General features: G+C 38.5%; 1 long non-coding RNA gene across 1 annotated transcript in view; it reads right to left on the bottom strand.

Moving 5' to 3' along the window:
• LOC139186221 (uncharacterized) overlaps positions 1-21856 on the bottom strand; it is a 52893-nt gene that overhangs the window by 9641 nt on the left and 21396 nt on the right. Inside the window, exons 3-4 of the long non-coding RNA XR_011569777.1 lie at positions 10115-13755; positions 1033-1112 (exon numbers count right to left, since the gene is read on the bottom strand). This is a non-coding gene — a long non-coding RNA (uncharacterized lncRNA). The remainder of the gene's footprint in view (positions 1-1032; positions 1113-10114; positions 13756-21856) is intronic.

The following is a 21856-nucleotide window of genomic DNA, read 5'->3' as shown; positions in this document are numbered from 1 at the left end:
CCAAAAATAATTTTTTTAAAAAAGAATTTGTTATTTTTGTTGGTTGTTACTAGCTGCCAAATGTTAATCCCATCTGATACAACTGTTATATAAGAATATGACTAAAGGTGATGAAACCCCATTAACAGAGGAGACTGGTGGCCTACAGTCCATGGGATCACAAAAGAGTTGGATACTGCTTAGCAACTAAACAACAATAACAAATTCTCTGGATTAGTAATAACTGTAAAACTCATCGAGTGCTTGCTCTGTGCCAGTTTCTAGAATACTTACTATACATTTTTTCATCTAATCCTATAAGAACTCTGTGGAGTATCATATATACTCCATTCTTCATATGAAGAAACTGAGCTCAGAAATGTTAAATAACTTGCCTAAGATTAGGAACTAGAAAGTAAAGCTGCTAGGACTCAACCTGAGACAGGCTGACAAGAGATCTCTAGCTCTACATTTCCCAAAGGTGAAAGGAATGCAATTCAGGTAACAGAAAGTGAAGAAGATTTTATAATTTTCAACAGGTCAGTTATTTATTTATTGTTATTACTGAATGTTTATCTTGAGCTTTGCTCTTTAATAGAAGCTGATTTAATTTAATAGAAATGAATTACATCTTTTCATCTTTACAGCTCCTTGGTTTAGGGGAAAAGAATCTACCAAACATTTCCATACATTTGTTTAATTATCGTAAGGAAATGATGAAACAGGGAAGGTTTTCCTTCAGAGCCCTCACAATCCTCATCCATCCTTTCCTTACCTCTAATTATCAGTAGGGCTGTTGCTGGATTATGCAATTCCAGAGAGCTCTGTTCGTGTCCATAGTCATCACTGACATATATTCATTACTATGATTTTTTTTGGCATGTGGCAATAAATGTCTTGAGAAAGAGTATTTTATAATAACTTGCACATGGACACTATATGAACTCAGATCAAAACTGGTTGTGTGCTGCTCCAAGCACCCTAATTTATGATCTCCCACCCAAAGCACCCCCAAAAGCACCCCAACAGCCCCAGTTCTAGTCATGAACTAACCTGAACCCAATGAGCAACGTCCCAGAGAGCTGCCAGTGTCTTGGACTTTAATCTTCTCATCTCCATTCAAGGTTTTTTAGCTGTCAAGGCAATAAACCCTATAAGCTAAGGTATGATAGAATTGGAAATCAGTCTTTGTTCTTGGTTTCCTTTCTTTTCAAGTGTCAAGTTGCGCTTGGACACACAAACTCTTAATTCATAGATGTGTGGATATATGTGTGTGTGAGAGACAAAGACGAGAAGGAAGAAAGAAAGGAAGACAACGGGCCAGGAGAGGGAGGAGGAGAAAAAGAGAGGAATAAATTTTAGTAAAGTAATAGCCAATTAAAAATACAGTCTCTTACTATAACCCCTAATCCATCTCCATTTTATTCCCCAGATGAAATTCTTTTCAATACTTACACTTTTTTCTGGTATTTACCTCCATGTTTGTAAATAATCCACTTATACTGGTATGTCTCATTTATCAAGTTCAAGTTTATTTATTAATATCCTGCTATGGTAAATGGGGATTTACATCTCTTATACCACCAATCCTACTTCCCTTACATCTGCCACTCTCCCAATGTAGTTATACCACAATTTTAAGTTAAATCGATATTCAGTGTTTATATTTTTATGACTATGTCAGTGTTGACACTTCAGAATCATGTTTTTTTCCTGTTAAACACCGTTTTCCCCAGCATTAATATTTGCCTTATATTGTCATTTATTAACATTAATATTGGTAACTTCCTAATGTCTCAAGAGTCTTTGATACATTGTCCACCTTATCTCTCAAATATCAGTATTTTTCAAGTACTCAAACATGTAAGATAATGTTTCTTTTTTAAAATTTTTATTTATTTATTTATGGGTGTGCTGGGTCTTTGCTGCTGCACATGAGTTTTTTCCAGTTGCTGCAAGCAGGGGCTAGTCTCCAGTTGCAGTGGGCTTCTCACTGCAGTGGTTTCTCTTGCTGCAGAGTGTGGGTTCTAGGGTCCCCAGGTTCAGTAGTTATGGCTCAAGGGCTTGGTTGCTTCAAGACACGTGGGATCTTTCTGGGCTGGGGATCAAACCAATGTTCCCTGCATTGCAAGGCAGATTCTTAACCACTGGGCCACGACAAAAGCCCTCAGATAATATTTTATTTCTATTTCTTTCCCAGGAGGCTCCCCCATCCTCTTGTTCTAATCTTGATTTATTTTTGGGTATGAGAGGGTTGGATGGCATCACCTACTCGATGGACATGAGTTTGAGTGAACTCCGGGAGCTGGTGATGGACAGGAAGGCCTGGCGTGCTGCAGTCCATGGGGTCGCAAAGAGTCAGACACAAGTGGTGACTGAACTAAACTGAACTGATGTTACACAGCTGTCATACAGGGTGACCTTTTGCTATTGGCCAGTTCCTTTGTCTCCTACTTGTGTTGGCTCCCTTCTTTCCTGTAGCCCCTGAAGTTTGTTGTCCTGGATACTCCCTCATGTTGAAGTACCTTCTCCAGTAGTTTCCTACAAGTTCATGTTTGAATTCTCAGGTATCTGCAAATGTCTTTATCTACCCTCACTGTGCTCATGCTCAGTCGCTTAGTTGTGTCTGATTCTTTGTGATGCCATGGACTGTAGCCCACCAGACTCCTCTGTCCATGGGATTCGCCATGCAAGAATACTGGAGTGGGTTGCCATGCCCTCTTCCAGGGTATCATCCCAACCCAGGATCATACCTGTGTCTCCTGGGTCTCTTGCATCTCCTGCATTACAGGCGGATTCTTTACCACTGAGCCACTGGGGAACCCATCTACCCTTATACTTGATTATCAATTTGTCTGGGTGGAAATCATTGTCTCACAAATGTTTGAAGAATGGCTTCCTTGTCCTTAGGATGCTGGATAGCTGCTAACAAGTCTGATGCCATAAGGTTCTAATTCTCTTGCATGTAAAGACACTTAAAAAAAAAAAAAAGACACTTTCATGATTCCTTCATGACTGGTGTTCTGAAATTTTATGACCATATGCCTTGGTTTGGATCTTTCTTCATTTATGTTGCTGATATTCAACAGGATACTTTCAATCTGAAGACTCATGGCCTAAATTCTGGGAAACTTGCTTGTTCTCTTTTTCTTGAACTCCTCTTTCTTCAGATATTCTCCTAGATTGATCCTTATGATCTATTACATTTTTTTTAATGAAGGTTTTTTTTCTTTGATATTTTGTCATTTTTTTTTTCTGGTAGATTTTCTTAAATTCATTGTTCATCTCTTCTATCAAAGATTTTATCTACCATATAGTTAAATTTCTAATAGCTCTTCTTCGCCACTTTTCATTTCATCCTGTTTTTGTTTTTTAGAGATGCTATATTTAGGGGGAGGTTAGGTATGCACTAGCCTGTTTATATTTGGGCATCAGGTCAGGAAGGGATGGTTGGTAGCCTTCACTGGAGAAATATGAAGAAGAAAGGTACTAACACACTTGCTAAGGTCACCAGGAATGAGGTAGTATCAGAATTCCTGCTTCTCAAAGTGGGTTCAGGACTGTCCTTATTTAGCTAATGGAGCAACATTTTCAAAATTCAGATACAACTGAAGAGTGTGGTTTAGGTTACAGCAGATATTAGACAATCTAAGGGACCAAGAATGATTTCTAACCAGACAACTTTCTTATTTTGAGTGTATTAAGCTCTCACCCATACTAAAAGATCCATTTAAACTTTATTTTTGTCTTCTAATTTTCTGGCTACAGGTTCAGAAATAACTTGGGCTGCTTTAGAGATGATAGATACTTGCCCAGCTTTTTCTATTTTGATACTATTCACAGTAATACTTGATATCCACAAACTTTATCACACAGAATTACTTCCCTCAGTTTCTTTGTTTATGACTCTTTCTCTTTACTGAGCTAAACTTACACTTTGCAGTTCTTTTCATTTTATTTTTTTGCTTGTTTGTTTTTTAAATCTTTTCTGAAAGACTGATCAAGTAGCCAAAATCTATGCACCTTCTCCAGCTGTCGAATGAGCCTCAGATTCGTCTCTCTCTCTCTTTTGTTTACCCCCAAAAGAATCCAACTGTATTAACTTCCCTTCATGAAGTTCTACAACAGTTTGGGTGAGGACAAATATCACAGCTTCACCCCTCCCTTCAGCTGGTTGGCCCACATTTCTTTAGAGGTGGAATTGCATGTGATATGAAAACAGGGGCAACTGGAACGTTGTTGAAGAAGGGAGAAGCAGTCCACCCCTTTCTTTTGAAGGCAGTAGAAGCTGGCATGTACTGATTTACAGACCCAAATTTTAGACCTGTCTCAGCAGTGGCTGCGCCATTTCCTCTCTCTCAGAGTCACTGCCCTGAGTCACTGCCTAGCTGTTGCTAGGTGCTTGTTTTCTAAGTAGTAACACACTCCACCCCCACTTCTCCACACACAGAGTTCTGGGGAATTGCCCCAATTTGCAGCTCTGCTGAGGTGGTTTGTGACTCATCCTCTTTTCTCTCTAATGACCTTTTAGAGCCACAAGAATAATCCCTGTTTTTATTTTATTTTATTATTTTTTGGTCATTTCTCTTGTAGGGCTCTTATTTATTTGAACACTGGTATAATGAAGTCTAAAATCAATGACTATGTTTTGCATACCATTTATATAAAATTGGCTTTCTCTTCTGCTTCCTAGATAAAATGTTTTATTTCCATTGGGGGAAAAAGAGCAGGAGGATCTTATTTCCTGTGGGACTGTGGACTATATTTTCCCATTAAATGCTATCAGTAATTGTCCAAAATAAAATATAGAACTGCAATCTTAGGCATTCTATTAAGGATCTGTTTATTCAAAACTTTATTTACAGTATCTCTCCTAGAATGACAAAGATTACCAGTGCAAGCAAAATTCCCACATTCAATTTGTACATTATACTGCAATCTCAAGTGATTTTAAAAAAAAAAGATATCTTAACCCCAGTATCTTTGTTTTATTTTATTGTTACACTTTAAACCTGTTATCATAAGTAAATATCCTCACCTTTGAAAAAACTTACTGGCTAACATTTTCTGTTAGAGCTCTTGGCATACTTTTTAGCATTTTAACCTCCCATAAAGTGGAGAAACCCTAGTGAATGGGCCATAGAAAACATCTTTGTGTTTGTACTTAACTCCCATCACCAGCCCTGGAGCCAATAGGATTAGAGAATTTTAAGCAGCTCAGTTTTGTTGGAACATAAGGTGTGAAGGTGGGAATGGCAGAAGATGATGTAGGAGAGTGTTAAGGAGCTTACATTTTGTTATTTTAGAGTTTGTCGTAGGTCTGGAGAAAAAGGCTGGACACAAGCTAATTTTAGGTAGTTTAAAATCTAATTTAGAGCAACTCTCCTAAATTTAAAAAACTATATTTTAAGCAATTCAGAGGAAAGAGTATAAGGCTCCAATATAGTTCAAGAGGGTTTAAAACTCCAGAAATATTTCTCACCATATAATTCAAATGGTCCTGGTAATCACAGTGAGTAGATGATACGCACTGTAGTGTTATTGGTTTAGTATACTCATGAGTGGGTGAAAGGGGAGATAGCAAAAGAAAAAATAAGATTCACACTGAATTTTTTTTGTAATTTCACATTTAAATTGTAGTTGTATATATTTATTTATATATATAAAATTTTTGTGTATAAATATATATATATGTGATATTACACGCACACATGCATGTGTATATATGTCTATATAGTGGGAAAAAAAGCATATAACTCTGGAATAGGCTTCCCAGGTGGCGCTAGTAGTAAAGAATCCACCAGCCAACACAGGAGACATAAGAGATGCAGGTTCAGTCCTTGAATCGGGAAGATCCTCTGGAGGAGGACATGGCAACCCATTCCAGTATTCTTGCCTGGAGAGTCCCATGGACAGAGAAGCCTGGTAGGCTACAGTCCACGGGGTTGCAAATAGTCAGATACAACTGAAGTGACTTAGCTCACACTCACTCATGGACAGTGTCAAATGGTAGAACTATGTCTAAAGAATAAACTGAGATTACATTTTAAATACCATACATAGCAAGCTGTTTCTTTTTTCCTTTCTGCTTACTTCCTTTCCTCCCCCACACCTTCCCTTCTTCCTTTTTTTTTTTTTTTTTTTTGTTATATTTGACCAAGAAGGAAAAAAAAAAAGAGAGAGAGAGAGAAAGAAAAGGAAGAAAAAGCAGAGAGAGAGAAAAGAAGAGAAGAAAGGAAGGAGGGGAGGAGGAGAAAAGAGAAAGAAAGAAGCCCAAGTTCCAGCTCCAGGGGCTAGCACCTGCATGTGGGAGTCCCAGCCAAGCCTGCCATGGTTCCAGCATGTTTCATGCATGTTTCCAGTTGGCCATTGTTGCATGGTGGCAATAAGACATTAATAAGCCCAAGTCATTTTTATATAACCTATGTACTAGGAGTAAGATGGTGTCTATGACACAGTAAAAACTCTACCTAGAACCTGGATGAGACACACATAATAGCATTTGCTTAAGACAGTTTTAGAAACCATATAATTTAACTATAGGGTTTCCCTGATGGCTCACTGGTAAAAAATCTGCCTGCCAATGCAGTAGATGCAGTTTTGATCCCTGGGTCGGGAAGATCCCCTGGAGAAGGAGATGGCAACATATTCCAGTATTCTTGCCTGGGCAATCCCATGGACAGAGGAGCCTGTGGGCTACAGTCCATAGGGTCACAGAAGAGCTGGACATGACTTATAGACTAAACAACAACAATTTAATTACCCTGGAGTTTCAGGTGGGCATGATTTAAGTAAGAAGAGCAGCAGCAAATCTTGGTTTTATGAGATCTGAAATGTATTCAGTTTGGGAGACACTATTGAAGACAAAGTAAAAACCAACAAATTCGTATTTTCTGTGGTCCTTCCCGAGGAGGAGTTATGCAAGCAAGGGACCCTAAGGCTTAAGCTTTAATTTGCCTTTGCTCCAATAAGGGACTTTCTCTGATGTGGCAGGATTATATACTGGACAGTCACAAAACCATCTCCAGCACCCAAACACATGTACTTTGCAGGACTCAAGAAGCAACACACTTTGCCCACATTGCAAAGAACATGAACAAATGAGTGACAATTATGTCTATTCTCTCCAGATGGCTATATAACTGGAACCACTCTAGATGCATAGGAGAGAAGTTAAGTCATTGCACACAGCGGATGCCTTAGCGCAATATGGCCAAATTTGCTCACAGAACTAGTTGAGAAAGACCACCCTAGCTTCCTGTCGTCTGGTATTCTCTACTGAAAATATTTCACTGGAAGTTACACAATAAAATATATAAGATATATATGTCAGAGTGTGTATTTTTACTACCCTTTAAAGCCAGGTTCTACAAGACTGAGTCATCACTTTAGACTATGACCCCAGAAACAGGGCTTACTCAGAGTGGACATGGATAGGCAGATAAGATTCTCTGGTTGTCATCAGAGGAGTAATATAAATCATTAGCACCAAGAGGTGAAGATGAAGTCATCAACAGGAAATGAGGAAAAACATCAGAAACCATGGTGGTCAGAAACAGGTATCAAGTCTAAATATGGAGGAAATGTCGTAACCCTGCTTTTAATTGGTGCTGCCTACATGATACAAACACGAGCTTGATGGGATGGGCCCCAAGTGAGACCCAATGGCGTGCTAATGATATAAAGAAGGCACACTTCTCATTTTTTATGCTGTTCTAATATTTTCTCTCCGGGGAGAACAAATTTTTTGGTGGACAATCATGAAATGAATGTTAGTTAAAAAAAAAATATAGCAACCTACAATGAAAGGAGAGGTTGCAAACATGTCCACAATCTACATGCAATAAAGTCTCCTCACTTAAGTAAATTCCATATCAGTTGTGTGATAAATAGTTACAGATTAGCTATACCTATGGGAGGAGACATTTAGGAAGGATTCCCAGAAAAGGCAACGCATGAGATGAATCTCAGAGATGCACAGAACAGTACAGGTAGATGAGGCCGGGTAAGAAAGGCCAAGAAATGTGAACAAGACCTTGCCTATGTATTTGTGGTGCTTGAGGGACTGTGAAAGATGAATTCAGAGCAGGAGTAAAATAAAGGTTACATCACATTCAGAAGAGATAAGAGGATTATGCTACAGATTTCTTAAATGGTTGATCCCAAGGAAGATTTTAAATTGGATTATTAAAGATTGCTTCATGCCCTTCTAGTTTCCAGCATGGATTAACTTGAAAAGATCAAAACATCCTAAACTCATCTCTCCAAATCCCATGAATACCATTCATTACTGGCAGTAGAGAAATGTGTCTGTGGGCTTAAAAGTGGGGGAGAGGAGGGAAAGAGAAGAGGGGCACTGGCTGAAGGGCTGCAATGAATTTAGTATAACCTAACCTGCAATGGGAAGGCTATGGCAATAGGAGATGTTAAAGCCCGATGATTAAAGACACAAAAAGAGAAAAAAAAAAAAAACGTGCCAAGTTTTAAAAATGTTAGATCAAGTGTTGGGCTTCCCAGGTGACTCGGTGGTAAAGAAACTGCCTGCCAATGCAGAAGATGCAGGTTCAATCCCTGGGTTGGGAAAATCCCCCAGAGAAGGAAATGGCAACCCACTCTAGTATTCTTGCCTGGAAAACCCCATGGACAGAGGAGCTTGATAGGCTACAGGCCATGGGGACACGACCTAGCAACTAAACAAGAAAGATGAAGAGGTACAGGAATTGAAGGCAAAATATAGTACCAAAATATGAATCTCAGGATACTAACAGCAAGTGTGAACAGTTTGGGGTTAAATCAGAGGAAAGAGAGAAAAATATGATTAATAATGGGAGAACATAGGAAGTAAGTCCTGAGTTGTTCGGTTGCTCAGTCATGTCCAACTCTCTGGGTCCCCTTGGCCTGCAGCATGCCAGGCTTCCCTGTCCTTCACTATCTCCTGGAGCTTGCTCAAACTCATGTCCATTGAGTCGATGATGCCGTCCAACCATCTCATCCTCTGTCGCTCTCTTCTCCTACCGCACATGAGAATGGATTAGAAGTGCAGATCCCCAGTTCTTGCCCCAGATGTACTGAATCAGAAACTCTGACTGGGATCCAGCAATCTGTGTATTAACAAGCCCACCAGGTGACACTGGACCAATTAAAGTTTCAGAAACACTTTCCTGGAATGTCAGCTAGAGTTATCAGCTTGCTTTAATGGGAGTAGGGAACTCAGCCTAATTTCAGGGCCCAGTTTCTGTCTTGACTGTTAGGTATTAAAGGTTTTTTCTTTAAAAAAGCTACCCCCAGTTTTGCACTGCGTTTTAGATTTCAGGGATCAGTCACAAACTGTTCTGTTAAAAGGATCTGCCGCAGAGAATGTCATTTTTTTCTAACCACTGAGAGTTACAATGAGCTTTTTATAGTGCTCAAAATAAAAGACCTAAAAAGAGAAAACTTAGTGAACTTGCTGCTGACTCATTTGTACCAACTGATACAATTTATGAACCATCAACAATTTTCACTCTAGCTATTATATAGTGACTCTAGGCAATTATTTACAACAATGCTTCACAGAACTTTAACACTTAGTCAAGCACAAAGGTTCCTATTGTGTATTTCATAATAGATAACATCAGGTTCCATAGCACATCCTCTTCATTTTGGGGACAGGAGCTTAGAGAACAGAAAGTACTCTGTAAAACAAAATGTAATCTATTTTAGGACATTTATTTCTACCCTAGTAAATCCAATGAGCAAAAGGTAATTTACTTGATGAAAAAAATAAGTAATTTTCTTCTCAATGGGTTTATGAGTCAGGGTCTAGTTATGAGACAGAAACCACACCAATTATTTAAACAGGAAAAGTTCGATATAAAGAATTGTTCAATAATAGAAGGTGGTCGTCTACTAAACTGAGTAAAAGGAGTCCAGCAATGTCGGATGCAAAAAAATAAAGCTAATATCCGTAAGCTGTGAAAACAGACAGTAAAGGAACTAAGTACCAAGAGATCTTCCCCTACCCCCACTGCCACCACCCCAGGCTAGGATTTGAGCCTTTTCAGAGAGAAAGCAGCTACTATAGTAACACAGCCTGCCGTGCAGCCCAAGAAGTGGTCTGAGTACAGGCTGGCACTGGTCTGTGGAAGGAGCTCACCATTGCTGGAGGTGGTGAGGGGCTGGAAGTGATACATCATTTGCCAGAAGGTGAAGGCAGGTCAGAGCAGAGCTGTTCAGGCATGTGGTAGGGAGATCATGGCCTCAAGATATGACTGAGCTCCTCTGCACAGTAGGCTAGGAAGGAAAGGAAGGGAAGTGTCCTACTGAAGGTATTGCCTAGAGGGGCACACTAGTGCCCCCTCCTGGCAAAGTCTAATATTCCCTTTGTTGTTGTTCAGTCACTAAGTCATGTCTGACTTTTTGTGACCCCCTGGGGGTCACTGTACCCTATAGGGTCCTCTATCCATCAAATTCTCCAGGCAAGAATATTGGAGTGGGTAGCCTTTCTCTTCTCCAGGGGATCTCCCCAACCCAGGGATCGAACCTGGGTCTCCCACATTGCAGGCAGATTCTTTACCATCTGAGCCATCAAGTAATGAGCCTCCAGGAATTTCCTGGATCCCAGATAAAGTATTCTTAGCCTCTATGTGTGGTAGCAACCCAACTTCCCCTGAGGAATTGAGATCACTTATACCAGGCAGTTGAGTGCCTTTTTTTCTTCCTGTCACCTTTGAATGACAAGGTGGAAATCTTATCTTTCAGTCCAATGGAACCATTATTTTGTCTTCTGGTGGAATCATTCTTTCCTGAGAACTAAGACTCCCAAACCAGTGGAGCTCAAAACTGCTAGCACAGGAGGCAAAGATTCTGTAAGTGGATTATTAGGCAGACCAGAAAGAGAAGCTGCTCCTACTTCTACCTCTTGGTCTCTACTGCTATGTAGGGGAGTAGAGAGTACCGTACAAGTCTCGGATTCAAAGTATTTGGATAAGTGTATTCCCTAAGACAGACTCCTTATCTTCAAGGTAGTTTTTTCTCCTAAACTGGAACTATAATTGAATTTTTGTTGGATTGGCCAAAAAGTTCATTCAGATATAACATCCTATGAAAAAAACCTGTACAAACTCTTTGGCCAGCCGAATACATGTACTAATCAGTTAGGCCAACTGCTTCTAGGCCTCTGGCTTCATACATTTTCCTAAAAGAGAGGACTATTTTAATGTTTGTTTTTAGAGCAAAAAGCGAAAATGGCTTAGATCAAGGGTGACTTGAACCATAGTAGAACATTTGACAAATGCTGTGAAACATTTGGGGAAATACGGATTAAATGGATGGCTTGGATTAGAAAATAGTTGAACACCCATTTTCAAAAGATTCGCTGGTCAGTGTCACCTGAGAAGGACATGTCTAATGTATTAATACAAAAGAGTATTCTTGGCCCACTACTGTATCACACAGTGGTAAGTGGCATGGATCATGATATAATTGGAGTGGGTATGATTAGAGATTTATTTCATCAAATCTATGATGAAATAAAATTGGAAGGGATATAGAATAAATTGAATGAGTTAGGATATTAAAATATTTAGACCCTAAATTTGGGACTTAATTTAACAAGATTAAATACTAGTAAGCTCTTGTGGAGATATACAACCTGATACTGAAGTTCGTATAGAAAAATAAACAGCAAGAGTAGCCAGGAAACCCTGAAAAAGGAAACACTACCAGGGAACTAGCCCTGCGTGCATGCATGCTAAGTCACTTCAGTCATGGCTGACTCTGTGCGATTCCATGGACTGCAGCCCACCAGGCTCCTCTGTCCATGGGATTCTCCAGGCAAGAATACTGGAGTGTGTTGCCGTGCCCTCCTCCAGGGGATCTTCCCGACCTAGGGATTGAACCTGCATCTCTTCTATCTCCTGCTTTGGCAGGCAGATTCTTTACCACTAGTGCCACCTGGGAACCCCAGGAACTAGCTCTACCAATTATTAAAACACTTAGTGCATACAAATCCATGATAATTAAAGCCATGTGGTACTGGCACATGAATAGACAAACAAGCCAGTGAAATATAACGGACTAGCCAAAATTAGATCCAAATATTTATGAAAATTTAGTACATGAGAAAGATGCCTATTCAAGTCTCTGGGTTAAAGATGGACTTTTTAGTATGTGGTGCTGGGACAGCTGGGTAGCTGTTTGTAGAAAGATAAAATTAGATTAATATCCCACACATAAACAAAAATAAACTCCAAATAAATTAGGAATTTATGCATAAATTAAAAAAAAAACATGAAAGTACTAAAGGAAAAATAGATGAAGTCCTCTTCAACCTCCATGCAATGAAAGACTTTCTGATCATGACTCAAAATCCAAAAGCAATAAGAAAATAATAAATTTGACTACATAAATTTTAAAATTTTGTATGACAAGAAAACCATAAAAAAGTCAAAGTATAATTGAAAGTTGGGAGAAATGTTGATACATAATATAGACAACAGGGCTAATAATCTTAATATACAACGAATCTTAAAATTGAGGGACAGTAGCTAAAGCAGTGCTTACTAGGATATTTATAGCATTAAATATTTATATGAAAAGGGAAGAAAAGTCTCAAATCAATAATGTAAGTTTTGAATTTAGGAACTAGCAAAAGAAGAGAAAAAATAAAACCAAAGCAAAAATATAGCTGATGACAATGACTGAACTTTAATTAGTACACATAATTCTCCAAACAAATGGCCAGGAAAAAAGTGATTCCATAATTCATAACTCTTATTTTAAAATAATTTAAGTACTTATTTTTGCTTTCTCTTAGTATATAAGCCAGAGTTATAAATGTATAAGACCAATACAAAGGAGCATTATTGTCTGAATTATGTCCCCCACCCCAAATTCTTACACTGAAATCCTATCTCCAGTACCTCAATGTATTTGGAGATAGTGCCTTTCAAGGAGGTTCAAGGTGGAATAAGGTGGGCACTGATGCAACATGACTGCGGTCCTTATAGGAAGAGATTAGGACACAGACACAGTTACAAAGGAAAGACCCCTCCAGGACACAGTGGGAAGATGGATGTCTGCAAGCCAAGGAGAGAGGCTTGGGGAAAAATCCAGACTTGCTGACAAATTGCAACTTGATCTTGGGCTTCCTAGCCTCCAGAAATAAATTTATTTTGTGAGAAATAAATTTCTGTTGTTTAAGCCACTGAGTCTGTGTTACTTTGTTATAACAGCCCTAGAAAATGGATACCAGGATTTTCAACATTTTTCCCCCACATTTGGAATACATGCCCACTGTATGCTAGGCTAAAACAAATCATACCTTTTTTTTTTTTTTTTTTTTTTTTGCGCTGTGCTATATAAAGCCCCACAATAACATGTGCTGTTGTTCACTCGCTGAGTCATGTCCGACTCTTTGCAACCCCATGGACTGCAACACACCAGGCTCCTATGTTCTCTATGATCTCCTGGAGTTTGCTCAAATTTATGTCCATTGAGTTGGTGTTCCATCCAGCTGTTTCATCCTCTGCCACCCCTTTCTCCTCCTGCCCTCAATCTTTCCCAGCATCAGTGAGTCCGCTCTTCCCGTCAGGTGGCCAAAGTATAGAAGCTTCAACTTCAACATCAGTCCTTCCAATGAATATTCAGGACTGATTTCCTTTAGGATTGACGGATTTGATCTCCTTGCAGTCCAAGGGGCTCTCAGGAGTCTTCTCCAGCACCACAATTCAAAAGCATCATTTTTTCTGCGCTCAGCCTTGTTTATGGTCCAGTTCTCACATCCATACACGACTACTGGAAAAACCATAACAATAACATGTAAATGCAGTTTGCTGCTGCTGCTAAGTCACTTCAGTCGTGTCCGACTCTGTGCGACCCCATAGACAGCAGCCCACCAGGCTCCCCTGTCCCTGGGATTCTCCAGGCGAGAACACTGGAGTGGGTTGCCATTTCCTTAGCCATGAACAAATTTTAAAGAAAACCATTTTTTTTTCTGCTCAGCTGCACTTTCACAAAAAGTAAAAAAGCAAATAGTAAATTTTATACTACATTTAACTGAGAATGTCTTTAAGATCTCCAAATAGGTGTTCACTAACAACTGAATACTCACAGATGATAATCTGAGGCCAGGGAACTGACAGCTAGAACTGAGTAGAGACAGGGTCCACGCATCAGTGGAGCCAGAAGCCAAATGATGCTATCTGGGGTTTTACTTTTCTTACAAAATAGGCGCAACTCTTGTATTTGCAATTGTTCTGAGGAGTAATTACAGGAAATTTCTTTCCAGTACAATGTTTCAAAACTAACACACTGCTTTTTTTTTTTCCACTGGGGAAAAAAAACACCTGTCTTATTAGTTGATATATGAAGATGTGTTGATAAGTTAGAGTTTTGTCTGTTCTCTGCAGTTTGGTACAAGATGTATAATCCGTTCCCATCCCACACATCTACATTACTCAACTCTGTCACTGAATAATTGAAAGTTAGCTCGCACTTAGGCACTTACTGCATCGTCTTCTCATACATTCTTAATATTGTATTGCTAATACATTGATAATGTACCCCCTTGCATTAGAAATAAATAATCAAAGGTGCTGAACTTTGGGGATATGAGCTTCAGTTTTCCTTTTCTCCATTATATTGAGTTCATGACTTTGATCACTTGGTCCAATGGTTAGGGTTAAAAATGGCGCATCCTCTGTTGAATACTGAAAAATCATTTGGGGGAAGCTCTTTCTGGAAATGAATTAATTTTATCAGAAATGAAGAGAGGCAAATTTACAGGCAGACATAGCCATAGTACTTGCTAGGAAAGATTGCCAATACATAATTATTGCTAAAAACTATACGAAGCTTTCTCAGCCTTGGTCTATAACTTTTACAATTAATAATAAGCAGATTGATTCCATTCATTCATTCACTCAGTCAGTCCATAGAGATTTGCTGAATGCCTACTCTAAGATGCTATCTTACATTGAGTTCCCTAGAAGCAAAACCTGAGTTGGAGACTCTCATTGAAGAGAAATGATTAGTTGAGAGTGATCTCAGGACAGCATGGGTGAGAGAGGCAGGTTAGTACAGGGGATAAACGGTTAGCAGGGATATAATCTCATTGGAACACTAGCTTAAGTCCAGTCCTACGGGAAATTCTGGTCTCATTTTTATGGAAGAGGGCCAACTTTTGGGCCTTCTGTCAGTCAATTATTGGTGCCTTCTGTCAGTCAATTATTGGTGCCTTTTGTCAGTCAATTATTGAATAGGGGCTATATTCCCCAGGGTGTGGCTGCTCCAGGCTCCTGATCCTCTGAAGGGAAGACAGCAGTTCTCCTGGGTCAAGGACAGCTTGAGTTGCTAACAAGAGGTACTCAGAAGTGCTAAGGAATGGACAGATCAGCCAGTTCAAACTGGGAGATGGGTGGGGTGGGGGGTGGGGTGGGGTGGGGAGGGGACACCAACTTTGTCCAGCAGATATGATCTTGACTTGTTAAATTTTTAAATGTTTGAAAATGCAACGATATAAAGTACCTTAGAGATTAGATAACATTACCCCTCATTTTTCACGTAAAGAGAACTGAGGTTCAAAGACAGTCTTAAAAGTACTCGACTTGGCATAACACAGATTAAAGCACAATTTGACTTTCAGCAGTTCAACTTTCATTATATCTCAGTTCCTAATTCCAGAAATGTTTCTTTTGATTAATATATAGATAGCAGAAAACTCCCTGAAGGAGGAAGTCGTAACCCACTCTAGTATTCTTGCCTGGAGAATTCCATGGATGGAGGAGCCTGGGGGGCAACAGTCCATGGGGTTGCACAGAATTGGACACAGCTGAGCAACTGAGCATGCATGCAGCAGAAAACATCTCTAATCTTTTTATTTCAGAGATTGAAAGGACTTGATATACATTTTGGAGCAAAATGAATCTTGTTTGTAATGGGAAAGAATTAACTGTTCAAGAACAAATAATTGGACTTCTCATGCTTGCAATGAGTTTAAGAAGAGTTCAACATCTAAATTTAGATGAAAATGAAAAAAACAAAAAGGTAACCTCAAACTGGAAATAAGAATAAGAAACAAAAGATCAATTTCTTCCTATCACAACTGATGAGGCAGAAAAACCCCAGGCTGGAATAACGCCTAGAAATGAAAGAGCGGAAAGTGATGTCTCACCATTGGATAATTTTTAACAGCGCTAAGTATTTTGACCACATTTTATGAGGAAGAATCTTGAAAGAAACTGAGAGTTAGGCTTCTATTTTTGAGTCTTCAGGTTTAACATAGACAAAACCAGGAATTTTCCTCTTTTCTTAAAACATCCTGGCTTTATAAATATATTTATGCTGTCTTTAGGCATTACGTAACTGTACCAAACAGTCAAAATGTGAGGAATAGAAATTCCATTTACTTTATCTGTTTATATCAAGACTTCTTAACCTAAAGTTCTTGGATGCTCAAACTCTTGTGGCTAGAATTCAGCAGGTTGTTGTCTTGATGGGTAAAAAATATTTATATTTTTATTTTCAGTAATATTTAACTGAAATTTAGAAAGTTCCCCAGGTATGAATGTTGGCAAAAAATTTTAGTTCCTGTGACATTATAACCAATGGAAATCACAGAGACTTTCAAATCACAGTGAAGTTGTTGCATATATCTCAAAATACCATTTATGCTAATCACTCCCTCAAAAATACTGCAGTATTAGCTCTCAGCCTCCCTGTCCACAGACAGTCTTGCAGTGGGGCTGGCCAACTGCAGAGCAATTCTGGGCCTCCATGTGGTGAAGCTATGCTATGCTAAATCACTTCAGTCGTGTCCGACTCTGTGCGACCCCATAGACGGCAGCCCACCAGGCTCCCCTGTCCCTGGGATTCTCCAGGCAAGAATACTGGAGTGGGTTGCCATTTCCTTCTCCAAAGCATGAAAGTGAAAAGTGAAAGTGAAATCGCTCAGTCATGTCCGACTCCTAGCGACCCCATGGACTGCAACCTACCAGGCTCCTCCGTCCATAGGATTTTCCAGGCAAGAGTACTGGAGTTGGGTGCCATTGCCTTCTCCGTGTGAAGCTATGTAACCTCATAAAACTCAAACAACTTTAGAGATTTTTGAGAGAACCTTTCCATTCTTTGTTAAGCAAGCAGTTAAAACTTTAATTAAAGTTATGAAAATATGTTTTTGAGAACATGGATTGTCAGCACTCGAAGCTAAATCACAGTAACTGGAAGTAAACTTGATGTCATTGGACATGTCAAAGGAAGTTTGTCATTCTTATTCATGCTAAGTAACAACAGGCTTCACACTGATAACTTGCAAAAATAAAATTTAAATTTAAGTTGCCTGTATTTTAAATGTATCATTATTTAGCATATTTTTAAAGCTCATACATTGTTACAGTGCAAAAAAGTTAATTTTTTCAATATAATTGATTTTGTTTGTAATTGTATTATTCAAAACATTTATTTTCACTTAATTAAAAAAATGTTTACTGAAACTTACCAGGGGCCAGTCATTGCTAGGCAAAAATGATGAATATTTTTATCTCATACTTACCAACAACAAATTTTTACCATGCACAAGTTATTTAGTACCAATACAAATGTCTGCATAAACTTCAAAGATGATAATCAACCAATTTACATTTTTTTCATTTGTCCCTTGAATTGCTCTTAAGCTCACCTGCGGTCTTAACATCAAAGCAGCTTTAATGGTCTCACTTGGCTACACATAGGCAGTTACCCGCGCTCAGTTAGACACAAAGTACGCTATCAGATTAAAGAGGGAATGGATTTTACAATTTAAAAATGCAAACTATGTAAGTAATGCTGACTATATTTGAATTTAAATATATAAAATAAAATAAATATATAAAAAATAAATATATTTGAATTAAAACATTATTCTTTTTTTCCAGACTTTAAACTTTTAATTTTGTATTGGGGTATAGCCAATTAACAATGCGGTGGTGGTTTCAGGTGAACAGTGAAGGGACTCAGCCATGCATATGCATGTAGCCTATCGCCCCCACGCTCCTCTCCCATCCTGACTGCCATAATAACATTGATTAGAGCTCAATGTCCTATACAACAGAGCCTTGTTGGTTATCCATTTTGAATATAGCTGTGTGTACAGGACCTTCCCAAATTCCCTAACTATTCCTTTCCCCTGGCAATCATAATTTCATTCTCTAAGTCTGTGAGTCTCATCCTGTTTTGTAAGCTCACTAGCTCACTTGTTTCATTTCTTTTTTGATTCCACATATAAGAGATGTCATATGATAGTCCTACTTCTCTGTCTGACTTACTTCACTCAGTATGATACTCTCTAGGTCAATCCATGTTTCTAAAAATGGCATTGTGTCATTCTTTTTAATGACTGAGTAATATGTTATTGTATATATGTACCACATCTTTATCCATTCCTCTGTTGATGGACATGTAGGTTGCTTCATGTCTTGGCTATTGGTAGGGATCCATCAGCTTTATCAGATGGCCAAAGGAGTCCATGATATAAAAGAAGGTTAAGAAACTTTGATTTAGATGTAAGTTGTTATTTATATATATCATGACACTGAATAATTGCTTTCACAGACATTTGCTTCTGTGTTCTGATTTAAATCATTTTATTATTTCCTTAACTCATATGTCTTCCTATTTTTATACCTTTAATGAGGCATATTTTACATATCATAAAATCACTCATTTCAGGTGTATAATTCAATCATTCAATTAGTAGCTTTATGGAGTCAATTTTAGAACATTTTCATGCCCTAATAGGATCACTCATGGTAACTGATGGTCCTTAGGTCATTAGTAGGCTTCCCAGATGGAGCAGTGATAAAGAATCTGCCTGCCAATGCAGGAAACACAGAATCTATCCTTGGGTTGGGAAAATCCCCTACAGGAACAAATGGCAACCCACTCCAGAAGTCTTGCCTGGGAAATCTAATGGACAGAAGAGCCTGGCTGGCTACAGTCCATGAAGTTGCAAAGAGCTGGACACGACTGAACACTCAGATCATCAGTAGGTGTATTAAAAATGTATCTCAACTCCTCATTATTATAGTAGTGTTTTTTAGGTTATGAGAATGCACCTATGTAATGAGAGTCCAGTAAGTATGCTAACACTTAGCATGCATGATTGGTATACATTTTAGAAACACGTTTAATTAAAAGATATTCATTCTAATCAATTTAGGCAGTAGTCATCAATAGATGGTAAAACTGGTGTGTAAGTTTTTGAGGAGTAATAAGATGGTTGTGTGTGTGCTTAGTCACTCAGTCGTGTCTGACTCTTTGTGACTCCATGAACTGTAGCCTGCCTAGCTCCTCTGTCCATGGGATTCTCCACGCAAGAATACTGGAGTGTGTAGCCATTCCCTTCGCTAGGGGATCTTCCCGATCCAGGGTATGAACCCGGGTCTCCTCCATTGCAGATGAATTATTTACCATTTGAGACACCAGGGAAGTCCAATAAGATAGTTACATAATCTCAAATTATGTTTCCACAAAGTATTTATTAATTATAAGAGATAACATAGTAATGCTACAGTGGAGAAAATGACAGATACCACATTGCCAAATGATAGCCAAATGATAGCCAAATGATCAACATTAACTTCAACCGTAGCGGGACAAATCAACAGCGCATTCCTTCTACTATAATGCACTGAGAGGAACACAACCTCATTTCTATCATAGTCCTGCCAAAAGTGCATAACTTGAATCTAATCATGAGAAGTATTAGATAAACCTTAATTTGAAGGACACTCTATAAAATCCTTGTCTTGCACTCTTCAAAAATGTCTGCTTCATAAAATACAAAGAATGTCTCTGGACTTCCATACTGAAGGAAAGTAAAGAGATATGACAACTGAATGTGATGTATGATCTTCAATTTCTTTTGCTATAATTGACATTACTGAACAATTAGTGGAATCTGAGTAAGTGATGTATAGTGCGTAAGAGTGTTGTTATCAGTATTAATTTCCTAATTTTGAAAATTGTACTGTGGCTATATAGATGTTCTTGGTTTTAGGAAATATTCATTAAAGTACATAGCAGGAGAGAAATATTGTATCTGAAACTTACTCTTAAATGATTCACAGGTGTGTGTGTTGCAGGTGTGGATGTGGGTGGGCACACACATAAGAGAGGGAAAGAGAGAGAAAATGAAGAAGAGTGAGTGCAATAAAAGTTAACATTTGAGGAATCTGGGTGGAGTTTATTCCAGAATTCTCTGTACTATTTTTGAAACTTTTCTCTAAGTGCAGTATTATGTTAAAAGAAAACAAAATAAATTCTAAGTGTACACACTGTCATACTGAATACTGAAAGTTCCGATACCTTAATTTACACTCCACTCAGTTATTTTTAGCTACTGCAAATGTTCTTCATAGGTGTTTTGCTGTGCTCTATTTGCTTCTTTCATTTGAGGTTTGGTGTTCTCCTCTTTTGTTTATTATCTCCCTAGGGCAGATGATGCTAAGCTGCAAACATACGGCCATTTTCATTTTCTGCCAATCACTCACACACACACAAATGCCCCCAAAGAACAATAGTTGTGATAAACTAAAATAAGGTATGGAAATGTGGAGCAGAATGAGTCATATTATTTTGCAAGTCAGCAGTGTTGGTTGGCTGCTGATTCAATTTGTGACCTTGGGAAAAAAACAGGTCATTGCCTTGCGCTTTATTCTCCTCATAATCTTTTTCATTATGGAGTGTTGGAAAGATTACTTTATAATTGTGCAACACTTTGAATCTCCATGATTTAGGTATTATGAGAGTGCTCACGATTAAATGTTCCTATCAATAGCATACTTATGAAAATCTTCTTGGTACTTTGGTGGTTGTTTCAGAATTATGAAAGCTTTTCATAATGCTCAAAATATTACGAGCCTTGGCTTGTGGTAAACTTCCTCCCTGTAGACATTGTATTGTTGAATATTATTGAAGACAACAGGAATTCTGCAAGAGATTTATAGACCACCAGTATTTTGTCTATTTTGTCTTTTCATTCCTAGACTGGAAGTGCCTAAATTATTGTTTTTCCTTCAAAGTTTTGCCTTCTGCACAAGGTCTGCTGTATTTGCTTGCATGGTACCCAGCTACCTGATATCTGGAACTGAGTTTAATTTAGGGAAACATGCCTCCTCCAACTCAGTTCATATGGTTTGATCGGGACTGACCCAGAAAGATGGGGTCCTTGATGCAGATGTGGCCAATCAGAGTGGCACATGCTCTATCTACAGTGATGGTAGGAATAGACATGTGCTTCAAGGGACCTGGGAGTCCCTCGTATGACTCATTCTAACATTAGTAAGAAACAGGTGATCTTTTTTCTCTGGGATTGCTAAATTGAGAAAATGTAAGCTCAGTCTTTCTAGTAGCTATCTTGCCACTATGAGGGGAGAGCCCATCTAAGCTGGCTGAGAGACGAAAGGTGAGCAAAGGTGAGAGATAAAAGGAAGTAAAATTTCCCAGGGATCATTTGAGTGCCTAGATTGGGTTTGCCTAGACAGAGACAAGAGTTTGCTAATTCAGGTCAATGTGTAGACATATATATATATATATTTACACATACATACATATTGTGTGTATATATATACACAATCTAATATATACATAAATACATACATATCTTATATATATGTATATATATACACAATCTAATATATATATGTATATATACAGTCATATATATATATATATATATACACATATATATATACTGGCTTAAATGGAGAAGGCAATGGCACCCCACTCCAGTACTCTTGCCTGGAAAATCCCATGGATGGAGGAGCCTGGTGGGCTGCAGTTCATGGGGTCACTAAGAGTCAGACATGACTGAGCGACTTCACTTTGACTTTTCACTTTCATGCATTGGAGAAGGAAATGG

Source organism: Bos indicus, chromosome 12 (assembly GCF_029378745.1).
Source record: "Bos indicus isolate NIAB-ARS_2022 breed Sahiwal x Tharparkar chromosome 12, NIAB-ARS_B.indTharparkar_mat_pri_1.0, whole genome shotgun sequence".
In the NCBI taxonomy this organism is placed as follows: domain Eukaryota; kingdom Metazoa; phylum Chordata; class Mammalia; order Artiodactyla; family Bovidae; genus Bos; species Bos indicus.
The sequence above is the reverse complement of the archived record's forward strand: the minus strand, read 5'-3'. Positions and strand labels throughout refer to the sequence as shown.